We start from the raw sequence: 12,961 nt of genomic DNA on the forward strand, positions 1-12,961 counted from the left end.
CCGGATGAGCATTTGGCTCCAGCTCCAAGCCACTTCCGGTATTCGAAACGGTATTAAGCCCGAAGATACTTCACCAAGTTTCTCCATTGTTGTTCTTGATCTTTATGATTTGCTACGAACTGTTATGCGACGAACCAGGAAATTACTTTGGTTTTAGATTACTTTGTTCCTCGTCTGAGTACGCTGGTGCGCACGAATCATACATACCTCTTACGATGTTTATTTATTTATTTATTATAAATATACGTAGACCATGTTCTGCTCGAACAAAGGTTCGTATATCCTACGATCGCTACGACGCTTCGCTGGAACTCCGTTTACTTGCCAGGCAAAGAATACTTTGTACGATTGGAATTTATGTCTGCCCCTACGTACGATTTTTCGTTCGTGTAATAGGAATTCACGTTAGATAAGAAGTAGTTTCAACCTGCTGTAGTTGATTTGATCGGGCTGTGACTAAAACTTTGTTGAAATAAATAGAGTTCATATAAATGGAGTTCTACCGCGTAAGATCCGCTAGCTAAAACCAGACTCGCATTCCTTCCTTTAGCCGGCAACTTTGTGAACTAAATAGAACTTACGGAGCAATTTAATAAGAACGTAACAGCAATGAGGGAACGCGTCTAAGTCCGAACGACTATTGTCGTCGTGGAACTCGGTGAAGGGAGCAAAGAGCAAATCGTGGATTACACGCGGAAACACGATCGGCAATACACGGTGGACGTAATCACGTTTCGTGCTGCCTTGGTGAGCAGGCGAGGCAAGATTCGTGCGAAGCCGCACGATAGACACCGCGTCGCGTCGCGGCGTTCTGGCTTTCGTGCGGCGCCCCGACGCTGCTTTCCGGTCTCCGTCATGCTTTAACGAGCCGAAAGCACGAGAATGACAAACGTTACGCGGCTAATTTATACGCTCGCGCCGCCCGTTTTTCCAAACCGTTCCGTGTCCGGCTGGTAGAGCCGGTCGAATCGACGAGATCGCGATCATTCGTCGAACTCGACTGACACGCAATCCTTTCCATACGGTTTCTACCAGTATCCTTTGTCTCTCGAATGGTCTCGAGCGTTCTTACGAGATGCTTGACTCGCGGAATTTCGAACGATGCCTGAGACATTGTTTTCGATCGAGGAGTTGAAACAGCGAACGATATAAGCGTCAGAAGCGAGGATTCTCGGTAGCAACGGTAAACGATACACCGAGTGCCTGAAGCGATGATTTCTAATAGAAACAAGAAATGTATGCGATATTTAAACCGATAGTTTAACAACGTTGAAGCGATGGTTTATGCTAATAGTTAAGCAGTGGAAATTTTCCGAACATTTAACGCACGTAATATAATAAAACATCTTTCCTGTGGTTTGATCGATCGATCCTTCCGTAGTTGGCCACGATTCAATAGATAATCTTAGTTGGTTGATTTCGAACTTTGGACGTTTTATGCGCGCCAAACTAATAGATAATCTATCATGCGTTAATTTAATAAAACGTGTTTTCTTTGAGTTATTAATTGGTTGATCGTTCCGTAACTGGATAAAATTGAACAGGTAAATCGTACTTGGATAAATTCAAGCTATATCCTTCCAACGTTCGTAGAATTTACCGTCTAGATCGGCGATTTCATCGAGACCTCGATTCGACGAGGAGTGCCTCTCTCTCTTTGTCGAACGATCGTAATGCAACCGTGAATCCCGATGCGGATTTGAGCCGCGAATTCGTCCTCTCGATCGCGTCGAACCCTGAACGAATATAATGGACTGTTGGGACGGTGAATCGCCTCGTTCCTCGTGTCCCAGGGGTCTGGCTCGTTTATTATTCGCGTGAATTCGCGATTCGTCCCGATATTTTCCGCGAACGACAGATAACACACCGCGTTCCCCACAGCGCGAATCATCCGGGTATATCATCCGATGCTGTTTGGAATTGGATAAAACGAAGAGATTGTACCACTGATTTTTCTCTGAATATTTTTACGACATTATTTGCAGAAGGATATATGAATTGAGATATACCCGTGTCTATACATACGCTGTTTTCTGTTTACGTGTATTCGAGTTAGTATTTTTGTGATCGTTTATAGCGCGCAAGAAAAGCTTCATACGTAACCCGAACCTAGAGCGAATTATTTTAGAGCAAAAGTGGGGAAAAATGAAATTTAGAACAAGATTATTATTCTCGTAACGACCCCAAACACACGGCCTATGTCGTTAGAAAACCATTTTTAATACGTCGGACGTATTATCGACTTTGCCATAATCCTCGGACTTAAATTCCATCGAGCCTGTTTAGTCTGAATTGGGAAGTAGGATCGAAGCGTATCATATCGCGTCTAAGGAAAATTCGAAGAAAATACTTCCCGAAGAATGTAACAAACTGGGTCTGGTACGTTCTTGAAGAAAGGATTGCATACCAAGTATTAAATGAAACGTTGTAAGAAAATCGTACCGCGAAATCGTCAATGTGCCAACACTTTCGTTCCGCTGAAAACAGACCTTTATACGTATTTTATCCTTTTTCTTTGCTACAGTTATTTTTAAAATTTATGATTCATGGTGCGTTTAAACTTCAGAGTCGGGAGTTACGTTAAAAAAAGAAACATTAAATAGATGATCAGCTTCTTCACAGATTTACGAAGAATCTTATACGAAGATCCGGCCTGTGCCAATACTTTCGTTTGGCACTGTATTTCGTTTCGTTATAGGTACGTGTATTTTGAGATGGATTCATACTCTTAAATCAAGAATACTGTCGGACCTATATTTGTTTCTAGAACAGATTTTACTCTTCTTGCGATCAGTATAAAATGCGTTTCGTTCCCGGTGAAATTTCATTGGAACAAAAGCGAACATTTTAATAAAATGTACGAAGAAATTGACGAGCGATTGTATCAGAAAAGATCCACAACTCGAGGTATAAAGTGTCAGAGTCTCTTTTACACTGACACAATGTACCACAATGTATCCAAGGTTAGGGAACAGGGTAAAACAAATGGTCGCGATCACGATCTTGCCCAGCGGTTGGCCGCAGAAACATTCTGTCGTCCGTAAAGGTTCGATGCTGAGTCATTTGACAATACGTCAAATAAGTCAATTGTCATAACGACAGTAGTCATTTGCAGTAAGGTTACGAGGAACAATACAATATTATCATAAATTGCGGCGAAACGTCGATAAAATAGCGCACAGGGTATCGGTGACCAAATTTGTGGTTCCCTGAACACTGGTCTACCTGATGTACGATCGGTATACCGGTTTTGCGGGCAAATCACGAATCTTTTGGTAGAATTTGTCGGAGCCCTTTCGTCGCTACGAACGCTATAATTCCCGATAGGACCGGTAAAACCTCTTTCGTATCGCCTGTTTATATAGACGTTTCTCGCAAAATTCTCCGTCAAGACAATGTTGAAACAAAGATTCAGAAAATTCGAGAGACTCCGTATTCGTTACTTTTCCAATCCAAAGAAGCCAACGGCGTCGTTAGTCATTTATTATTGATCGTATCGAAATGAAAGGATACGAATCGAGAAGAACATTAACGCGATAAGCGAAAATCTTGGTTAAGATTAAGTGCGTGGCGATGGTTGATACGGGACCGTACAGTCGTCTGGCAATAAAAGAAAGACATGGAAAATATTTGGTGATTTTAATTCAATAGCCAGTAACTGTAAAGTAAAAGCACGAACGGGTCGAATTTCGGCGGGAAACAGAGAGCACGAGCGGTTAAATATGTAAATGCAAGAGAGAAACACAATGTATTCTTGGATTCCTTTATTTATTGTGACGATCGGTGGAGAAAACAGGCCTCTTTCTCGTTGGCGAGCATTCGCGGCCGTTTCGATCGATCGGAGCGACGAAGCGGAACCATTATCCGAACCGAATGCGTCGCTCGAATCATCGATCGTAACCGGTTCCGTTGGTATGCACAAAGTGGCAATTAGTCGCAACGAAGTTGCCGGTGAGAATATATGATGCGATTATGCACAATCTTTCGGTTGTTGTTATAATATTGCTTGCGCCGTTGGCCATCGTTTTCAGTGACTCGTCGAGCGTGCACGATAGATACCATCGCAACAATACGTTCCCAGAGGATCCACGCGTTTCAATATCTTCGAATCAGGGAATAAAACTAACAACTATGTATGTACTTTTAATTTATTCTTACGAAAAAGTCGGCTAAACGGTTACTTAACCACTCGAAGAGAAGTTCGTTTTTGTTTAAACGATAGACGACGATCGTTAAATCGTAGAGACGTTTGTTGAAAGATTAAATTATCGACAGATATTAGTTTCTAAGCGTTCCGATTGCGAATAGTCATCATAAATGATAAAATTCCTTTGCTTATCGATAATCAGAAAAATATTCCGTCCTGGATAATGGTCATTCGTGATAAAAAATACCTTCTGTAAATTTGTAATAAAAATTGGCTAATTATTGGAATACAACGATGTTACACGCATAGACACAAATACTCTTACACAGACACTTGCGCAGGCATTTGAACAGAACACTTACACAGGTCATACTCGTTACTGTATAGAGAGTGGGGTTCAAAATATTTAAGGGATCGTGAGTCACTACCTACGTCTAGTCTGAGAGTAACTGGCCAACTGTCAACAATCCATAAATTCTTTATCTGCATACTTTGTTAATTATACCATATCACTCGCTTATATACATTTGGTCCTGTAGTTCTGTTTAATAAATATCACCGAATATTATTTTAACATAAAAATTGTGTCTTCCATAGATTATTGATCTTAACTTTAAGATTAAATTCTAACACTAATTATTTATTACAATTATTCCTGACCAAAATCATTTAAACTAAGATACCGATTCTTATACTATAACCTTTTTCCATCTCGGTTACAACCGTTATTTACGATCCCTGTTTCGAACCATTCGCCATCGTCACCCGCCATTTTCGTCCTAGGAATTTTCCATCGCGGACCCCGCTGCGTCTGATGGTGGCTCGCTGTCTCGTGGTACCGGTTTGACAATAATTTAACCTCTCCAAGGCCTGGATCGTGAGAAGATTCCAAACGTCGCCGCGTTTAGGAATCTTAAAGGTTGCAACGTTCGATATTTCCGAAGGTTGTTGCCTATATCGAGTGGTATAACGCGGGAATCATACGAAAGTTGTTTCGACGTGTTCGCAACTGTTCGATAAGATCGCACCAGAACAACAACGGTGAGTCGTCTATTGCGCATTCATGCTACTTGCCATTAAAAATCAAAATTAGCCCTTCGTTCGTACGCTTCTAACGTTACGGTAGAATTTCCATTCAAACTGTATTTACGATTATCCTTTTCAGTCGTAAGATTTTCAATGTAACGTAGAAGTTTCGTTTGTACGTCGCTTTTCTTATTTACGCTTACAGCGATTTATTTATATTAATCGTAGAACCGTGGGAAATGTCGAAATCGCCTTCTGTTTATCTCATATTCTTTACCAAGAGAAACACGTAATCCGAATAGAGAGAAACCGTGTTTCGTAAAGAGAACGAAGTTCTACGGATATATATTATATATATATATTTATAAAAATCCTTTTCTGTGCTCGTAACTCGCGACAGTTCAACTTGGACACCCCGAACCAGTTCTTGTTTTAGTTGTTTCCGAAGAAACGAATTGTCAAATGACGACCGATGTCGTTGGAAACAGTAGGGGAAACACGCGCGGATGAAGGGAGTTCCATCGGTGCAGGGCATCCGAGTACTTCGGCCTTTAGGTGAATGGCTAATAACCTTGAAGAGAACGTCTGGAATGCGGTGTCCGTTGAAATTTTTTCAAGTAACCACGCGATCCCCTCCAACCTGTCAGCCGGTTGCACAGCCGACGTTAATCCCGATGGATCGTTGCAATTTTGTTGTACCCGCGTGACAGGTGGGTTCGTCGATCGCCGGCCAACCATGGTGTTGCCGCTACGTGTCCCGACTCGGCTCACACCTGCTAACAACTCCGTTAATAGAACCGGCCGACTCGATTCGCTTCTTATGTTAACCCTTTTGCCACGCCGGACCTCGCCAAAAAATCTTATACATCGCTGTGCGTTAGCTTCAGCTTCAACGATAAACGCATACTTTCGTTCGGGTAACGTCGTTAACAGGTTGAATGGAGAGATATTCCATTCAATATTCCATGGTAACGATGATACCGGTATCAACCCTTAAGCGGTTTGTTTCTTTGAAATGTATTTTGCGGCAGATAATTTATACGTAGGTAATCACAAAACTCTGTAGGAACGTAATTCGCTTGTTGTGGTTATTTTAGAGAGTACAGTTATCACGCGTTTAGTCGATTTGTTTATCAGGTGTACGCAAAGTTTTAGTCTTTTCTTTTTTCAACTTTCTATTATTTGCGCATAACACGTGGAAATAATTTTCCCCATTGTGCTCGACTTTCTGTCAGCTTTCGTATTCCGTCGCAAGAGAATGACATTGGAGCGTTTTCGTATTTCTGCAACATTTCGAAAGTGCTGTCCGACTAAAGAGTATTGCATCGACCCGAATATAAATGGTAATCTGTCGGTGCCAAATCTGGAGTGTACGCCGCGTGCGGAAGAGGTTGCCAGCGCTAGTTAAGGATAGTGATTCGAGGCACACGCGTCCTAGCGTCGTCGTCATCGCTCATTGTGCTGGCTACCGTTTTTGCGAGGTTATTGTCACCGATCGATCACGAAGTCGCCGTTTCAGATAAATCGATAGCCATCAATCGCTTGCAACGAAAAGGCGAGAAACTATATTTTTCAAAGTGTAGAAGGTTTTCTACCGCGATAAGCCGATTTTGTGGACTTTTTCCCCCAACAGAAAAATACAATAAAATACGATAAATTCGTATAATTATAGCGTTTAAAATTGATATTACACGATAACGATATAGAATATAGAGCACCAAGTGCATCACGCTGCGCTTCTTTTATTAAAATATATACAGGATGTCAAAAAAGTGTTAGTCATGGTATTGGGAGGTGATCGTACACTTTCGGATCGGTGGAGATCCGTTAAAAAAGTGGACCGCAAAATCGACTCTTTTTCCATTGAATGGCACGGTACTCATCGCGAGGAACAAAAGTTCGAAAGGAACCATGCGCCGCGAATCTCCTCGTTCTCTCGGACAAAATTGCTTAAAGTTTCATTTATTCTCAAACTGATTTTATTCGTATTTTAATGTCAAATATAATAACACGAAATAACTTATATACTTTGCGAAAGTATACGTAATATCTACCACTTTAATCTTCGAACTGACTTTATTACGCGTTAAAGTCAGATATGCAATAAATCAGACGTGTTCAAACGCCGTTGACCGAATCTCTGTGCTATACTGTGAGAATTTCTATACGCTCAAACTCTTGCGTTCTAACGATCGAGAATGTTGCTGTTGAAAGAAACGCTCTCATCCAGAAACAAGATATCGTGCATTGCGCTCTAATGTTCCCAGCATCCAGGAACAAAATTTTCGTCATCCAACGAAATTCTTGCGCGCGACGAACCTCGTAAGGATCTTCTCTAGAGGCATACCGGCACAAATTTACTCTTCTTTACGCCAATGGACACGAGGACCATCGAGCGAGGAATTTGGTGTAGCAATTGTGGATCGTTGAACCCTCTGAAAATCACGACGACTTGGAGTTTACTTTTCCTCCACGTTGCCATCTTCCATTAGTCGAATCTTGCCGATTGTCGATATGTATATACTACGAAACAAAATTTACTGCTTATTGTTACATAATTATATCACATTACCGTTTATACCTTCTTGTTACTTATATTATTTTTTATTTTTTATATATTGTATTATCGCGAAATAACAAATGAAATCGGTTTAAGGACCGACGAAGCTGTAAACAATTTTTTCCAGCAGGACAGGGCATTTGCATCTCGCGATTCCTCCGAGACTTTTGTCCCTCGTGATAAATACCACACGATGCAACGAAGCAAAAGGGTTTAACCTTGAAAGTCATGCTCGAGATCAATTTTGCCGTCCACTTTTTTAACAGATCTCCACCGATCCGAAAGCGTAGAATCACCAACCAAAGCCACGACAAATACGTTTTTTAACGGTGTATTTCAATTTTTTCCGATCAAATTTGCTCAAAGTGTAGATAATAAAAAAAAAAAAAAAAAAAAAAATGTATATATTGTATATAGACATAGATCGTTTAAAGTTTTATTAAAAAGTTGTATCTAATAAAAATAGAAAATACGCAGAGGGCGATACGTAGTCTCTCCAATAACGCTCGATTCCGCTAGACTTGTACGTACGAAGAACTTGAAAGAAAAGACACATATATTGAGCATATATTGACTCGGATGGTAACTGTTTCGTAGAAATAAAACAAAATCAAAAGGAACGTTGTATGTACATTCTGAAATGAAACATTAATAGCCAATAATTACGTTGACTGTAAACCTGTTCTTGTCTCGCAGTATATTAACAATAAATCCTTACGATCCTCTTCGTATTTCATAATTCCTTTACAACTTTGCAATAAACGTAAATCATTCGAAACTCCATAATAAATCTTCGAACAACCTATATATATATATACATATATATATATATCTAACCAATCATTTTCTGTTATAAAACTATGTAATAACATTTTAACGATGTCGACGAAAATATCCGAAAAGGTTCGATCAGAAGAAGCTAGAACACACTGTATTACAAGCTATAACCATGTGCAGCGGATATAACTTATTTAAGGAAGCGTCGGCGAAAATGTGTTAAACGCTGTTAAACGATTAAAACATTTTCTTAAGATAAACTGCTGGTAACTGCACATTTCTTGCTAAACTCTATTTACAAGAAACATAACAGAACGAAGAAACGTTCTACCGAACTACGTGGCTTCGATAGCGGCTATTCATAGCGAAAGGGTTAACGAGAACATAAATACCGGCGCTTCTTAGGTAAGAGAGCACCACCACGAAGAATTCCTCCTTTCTCCCGTCTTCTCTCCATTCATCGGACCGCACACCATGCGGTCGAAGCAACTTCACGCGTCACTGACCCATCCTTGCCAGTTTGTTGTGCCGCACCAAGGCCACTTGGACCACGATCAGGTGAATAACTTACGAAGGATTCGACCAACAAAAAACACGTACACTATAGTTTGAACGTTACTTTGTTGACTCCGTTGAGCAGCAGGTTGGCGATATACCGCGTCCTGCGTATAGGCTTTTTATTCGCTTCTCATTAACGAGGAATATTACGAAGTTATCTCGTACAATTAGTGGAACTTTATATATCGGGTGAAAGTCGGTAATTAATAGCGGATACTTTCGTACAATAATAACAAGTTCGACGATTAAACCGCGGATATTAAGCGGATACCGAGACAAACGCGGATAACACGGATAGCCTGGAAAAATATATAATACAATTAGAAGTATATTTCTACAATCATCGGTATTAATTGCAACGGATATTAAAATAGAAGATGCAAAGAGGAAGATGAATTTTAAATTTAAGAAACAAAGGAGAAAACCGGGGCACCTCTCTTTTGTTAAAAATCTGTGGTACGATCGAACGTTATTTACAGACAGAAATTGTTTACGTATTTTCAAGCTACGATAAATGGTTCGTGTTTTCGCGGAGCAGGCAACACGATATTTAAATCACCTCCTTCTTACGCAATCCAATGATTTCTGTTCCTTCGTCTCTTAAACGAAACGGCAAATACAGAGATAACGCTGGCTGGCCAGATATTCAATGCGAGCAACTCTACGTAACAGCTTTGGACAACGACTCGTACAGACATATGCCTGTCCTGTGTACCAGGTGTATCTATCACTGTGTCGTACGAATCGTAGGTGGCAACCATTTTCCACGCCATAGAGTCGGAAAGGAGGGATCTCGTGGTGCGAGAGTCGAACCATTCGACTCGAACCGTCATCGTTGCTATATTTGGCGTAACGAGCGTGTACAGGTGGTTTATTTATAAACGTGTACGCCAAGCAAAAAGCAGTCGTCCATCGATGTGTACGGGATTAACGCTTGTTGGTTGATCGAAAACGGAAGAGACGCTTTTAATAGATTCCAGGAGCTGGCGCGATCAACGCCCGATACGGGGAACGTACTAGCTACTTTTATTTCAGTGGATCGCGTCAACGATTCGAACGACCCCGTTGGGGGCTTCTTTCTCCCGGGACCGTGGCGTTTATTTTTAACTTCGCGCCACTCTGAATAATATCGTATCATAGGTCAACGCGATCCAGCTTTTCTTCGCAGCCCTTCTGCTCGCGAAACGAATGCGCGTTTGTTACGGTGCACTTGCTAATTTTAAACGTAAGCTTTCGAAAGATAGGTGTGACATCAAATTTTCGGAACGCAGTAGAATTTAGTTTACCTTGGCCGATCGGAAAGGATTCTACCCTTCTGTGATATTATTCCGAACTTACTTGAAAAATCACGTTGCTCGTGTACAATGCACGTGTGAAAGTATTTAAACATTTACTAAAAAATATTCTTCTATCTTCATATTATAATCGGGATGATCTGAATGCTTCTATATATATATGTAAATTCTATAGAATTCAAATTACCCGCCAAAACAACATTTTTACCTTTGCTTTGTTTTACCGGCAGTCATTTTGCTGAATAGATTAGATCACGAGGGAAGAACGGTAATTTAGGACTTTGAAAATTCTCAATTTTCTAGGCAAAATTTATAGTAGATTTGTTATTAACTGTTATTATATTTAATTGAATTATAAACTCGATTTTCCAGAATCGATCGTTTGATTTACCCTAATATAAACGTTTAAAAGAAAAGAGCAACTTTCACTGAAAATTTCCAACAAAAATGGTATACTATACCTACTGGAATTCAGAAAGCAAAACGAAGCAACAATTAGCAGCAGAAATTAAAAAATCATAATTCTATTCCGATTCACCGATGAATCCAAAGGTTTCGCTTGCGAGAGTCAAGAGCCGCGCTACGCGGAGGGTGTGAATGCAAATTCCCGGATTGAAAACGCGTCGGAGAGTGGGAAGGTGCGCGTTTGCATCGGTTGGTTTTAATCCCGCGATCATCCACGTAGCGTCGTTCGCACAGTATTAACCTCTCTAGAGCCGTTGGTCAGGACGCCAGCCACGGTAGAAAGAAACTCGTTAGGTTTCGCAGAATCGATGACCTCCTCGAGGCTATCGAGGGAGGATCGTGACTCGCTGTACGGCGGTACGGCCAAGCCACGACTGCCTTCGATCGCCGTTCACGGTTTTTTAATTGCCAAACGACTTTTCCGCGTGTCCACTCCTACCTCTGCTTTTCCACACCCCCCTTGCAATTGGTTGGCGTTGGATCGCAACCGACGCGCGATACTCGATCATTTTTATTCCTCTTAATAACAGACGGCGCCTCGCGGCGGCGACGGCGGCAGCGGCCGTTGTCAATACCAGCCTCGATCGACGCCTCGATACGCATAGTGTTTGAGAATTCTTGAGCGTGCCGGATGGGAGTATTGTCGCGAGTGTGTTGGTTAATTTCATACCTCGAACTTGAATTATGGCAGATACGTATGGCAGATTTTAAAAGAACCACGGAGAACACGGCGTTTTCAGCGCCTTCGTCTCCGGCGAATCATATTGAAATACATCGAGCAGAAATAATTAGGACCTCCGGTACTTGTAATTAACGAAAGAATCTCGTATTTCGGAAAAATGTATTTTTATTATTCATAAATGTATTTCTATCATTAACGATTAACGAGTAATGAAAGAACAATGTAGCAATGACGGGCTAAAAAATATCCAAGTCGAGAAGAGTCGTAGTACTACGTCTGTTACATATTGTTCGGAAACTTCCTTCAAATTCTTCGTTCGGTATCGTATTGTTTATAACAGGTACCATTTCCTGCATGATGTAACGTTTGCTCTTGCTAACATAGAATACGCTTCACCGAGTTTGGTGAAATTTTATTTTAACATAAACAATTTTATTATTGGGTGTTTGAAAACTTTCGTGACCCAACGTGTATTCTATCTTTATAGCTTTGTTCGTAAAAGCATGTATTTGCAGAAATATCCGGCTTCTAGCTATTATTTGCTGACACGTGCGTGCGAAAGTTCGCTCTAACGTACAAAGCGGAATTTTCCAACGGTGCCAAATTCCTCCCCGAATTGCTGGGAAAATGAACGACTGCAAGCACCTCGAGTAGAGCTTGTACCTTCTTACTGGGTCATTTTACAGTTATACCGCAAGTCGGCGTGTTTCGTCAGGTTTCGGAGGTGACGCGGCGATTTTGCATGAATTTTCGTCCGCGTTGATTACGGCTCTAGCGAGCCGCCGCATACCTTTTCCCGCATTATAGCACATTACACGACCGCGATTAAATTAGCATGATTTCGGGCCACGAGTTCGCGTTACACGATTCTACGAGTTAACCTATTAAACACGAGGAATCGTTCCATCGCCTGGTCGATAATGTTTCTTCAGCAGTCGCCAAGCCGAGAACTTATCGCGCTCTTGCATCTCCTGCCTATGATAGATCTCGTTTCATAGGGCACGGGTACAACGAGCTTTCTCGGACTGCAGTAATGTAGAGCTATTTAAAGCATCTAAGCTTTGACATCTTAAACTTCGATCTGTGAATTTTGCACAGTGGAACGAAACATGTCGTATGTTACGAGGCGTCGTTATTTTATAACGAAGAACCGAGAAAATATCGTGTAGCTGATATTCGGCAAGAGAACGTGGACATTAAAATTAAATAAGAATATCCTTTATATCTTACAATGATTGTATCGTTTTAAACGCGAAAGTGAAATTGTTTCGTCGCTGTGCAAAGTTGCTCTTCTATGGCAAAGAAATTAGAAACGAAGATACGCAGTCTTCGTTGTTCGGATAACAACAGGTTGGCAAAGCGAAGTTTCATTCAAACGAAGTTCCACTACATTTTGGAGGCGATGACTGGGAAAATAAGCGAGTCTCACCGGGTTTAGAAACGGAGATCGA

At 41.1% G+C, this 12,961-nt stretch overlaps 1 protein-coding gene and 1 long non-coding RNA gene across 9 annotated transcripts in view; one reads left to right on the forward strand and one right to left on the reverse strand.

The window, feature by feature from the left end:
• LOC139988747 (uncharacterized) overlaps positions 1-12,961 on the reverse strand; it is a 161,453-nt gene that overhangs the window by 69,204 nt on the left and 79,288 nt on the right. The window lies entirely within an intron of this gene.
• The window catches only part of Inr-2 (insulin-like receptor-like), a 79,619-nt gene that overhangs the window by 30,268 nt on the left and 36,390 nt on the right, over positions 1-12,961 (forward strand). The window contains exons 1-2 of one of the 4 annotated variants that reach the window (XM_072006439.1): positions 3,339-4,133; positions 4,931-5,188. The exons of 2 other annotated variants lie outside the window; for them this stretch is intronic. The gene's annotated coding sequence lies outside the window, so the exon portion shown is untranslated. Of the gene's footprint in view, positions 1-3,338; positions 4,134-4,803; positions 5,189-12,961 lie in introns of those variants that run through there. One more of the 4 variants, XM_072006437.1, reaches the window with a different exon arrangement.

The sequence above is a fragment of the Bombus fervidus genome, chromosome 7 (genome assembly GCF_041682495.2).
Source record: "Bombus fervidus isolate BK054 chromosome 7, iyBomFerv1, whole genome shotgun sequence".
Lineage (NCBI taxonomy): Eukaryota > Metazoa > Arthropoda > Insecta > Hymenoptera > Apidae > Bombus > Bombus fervidus.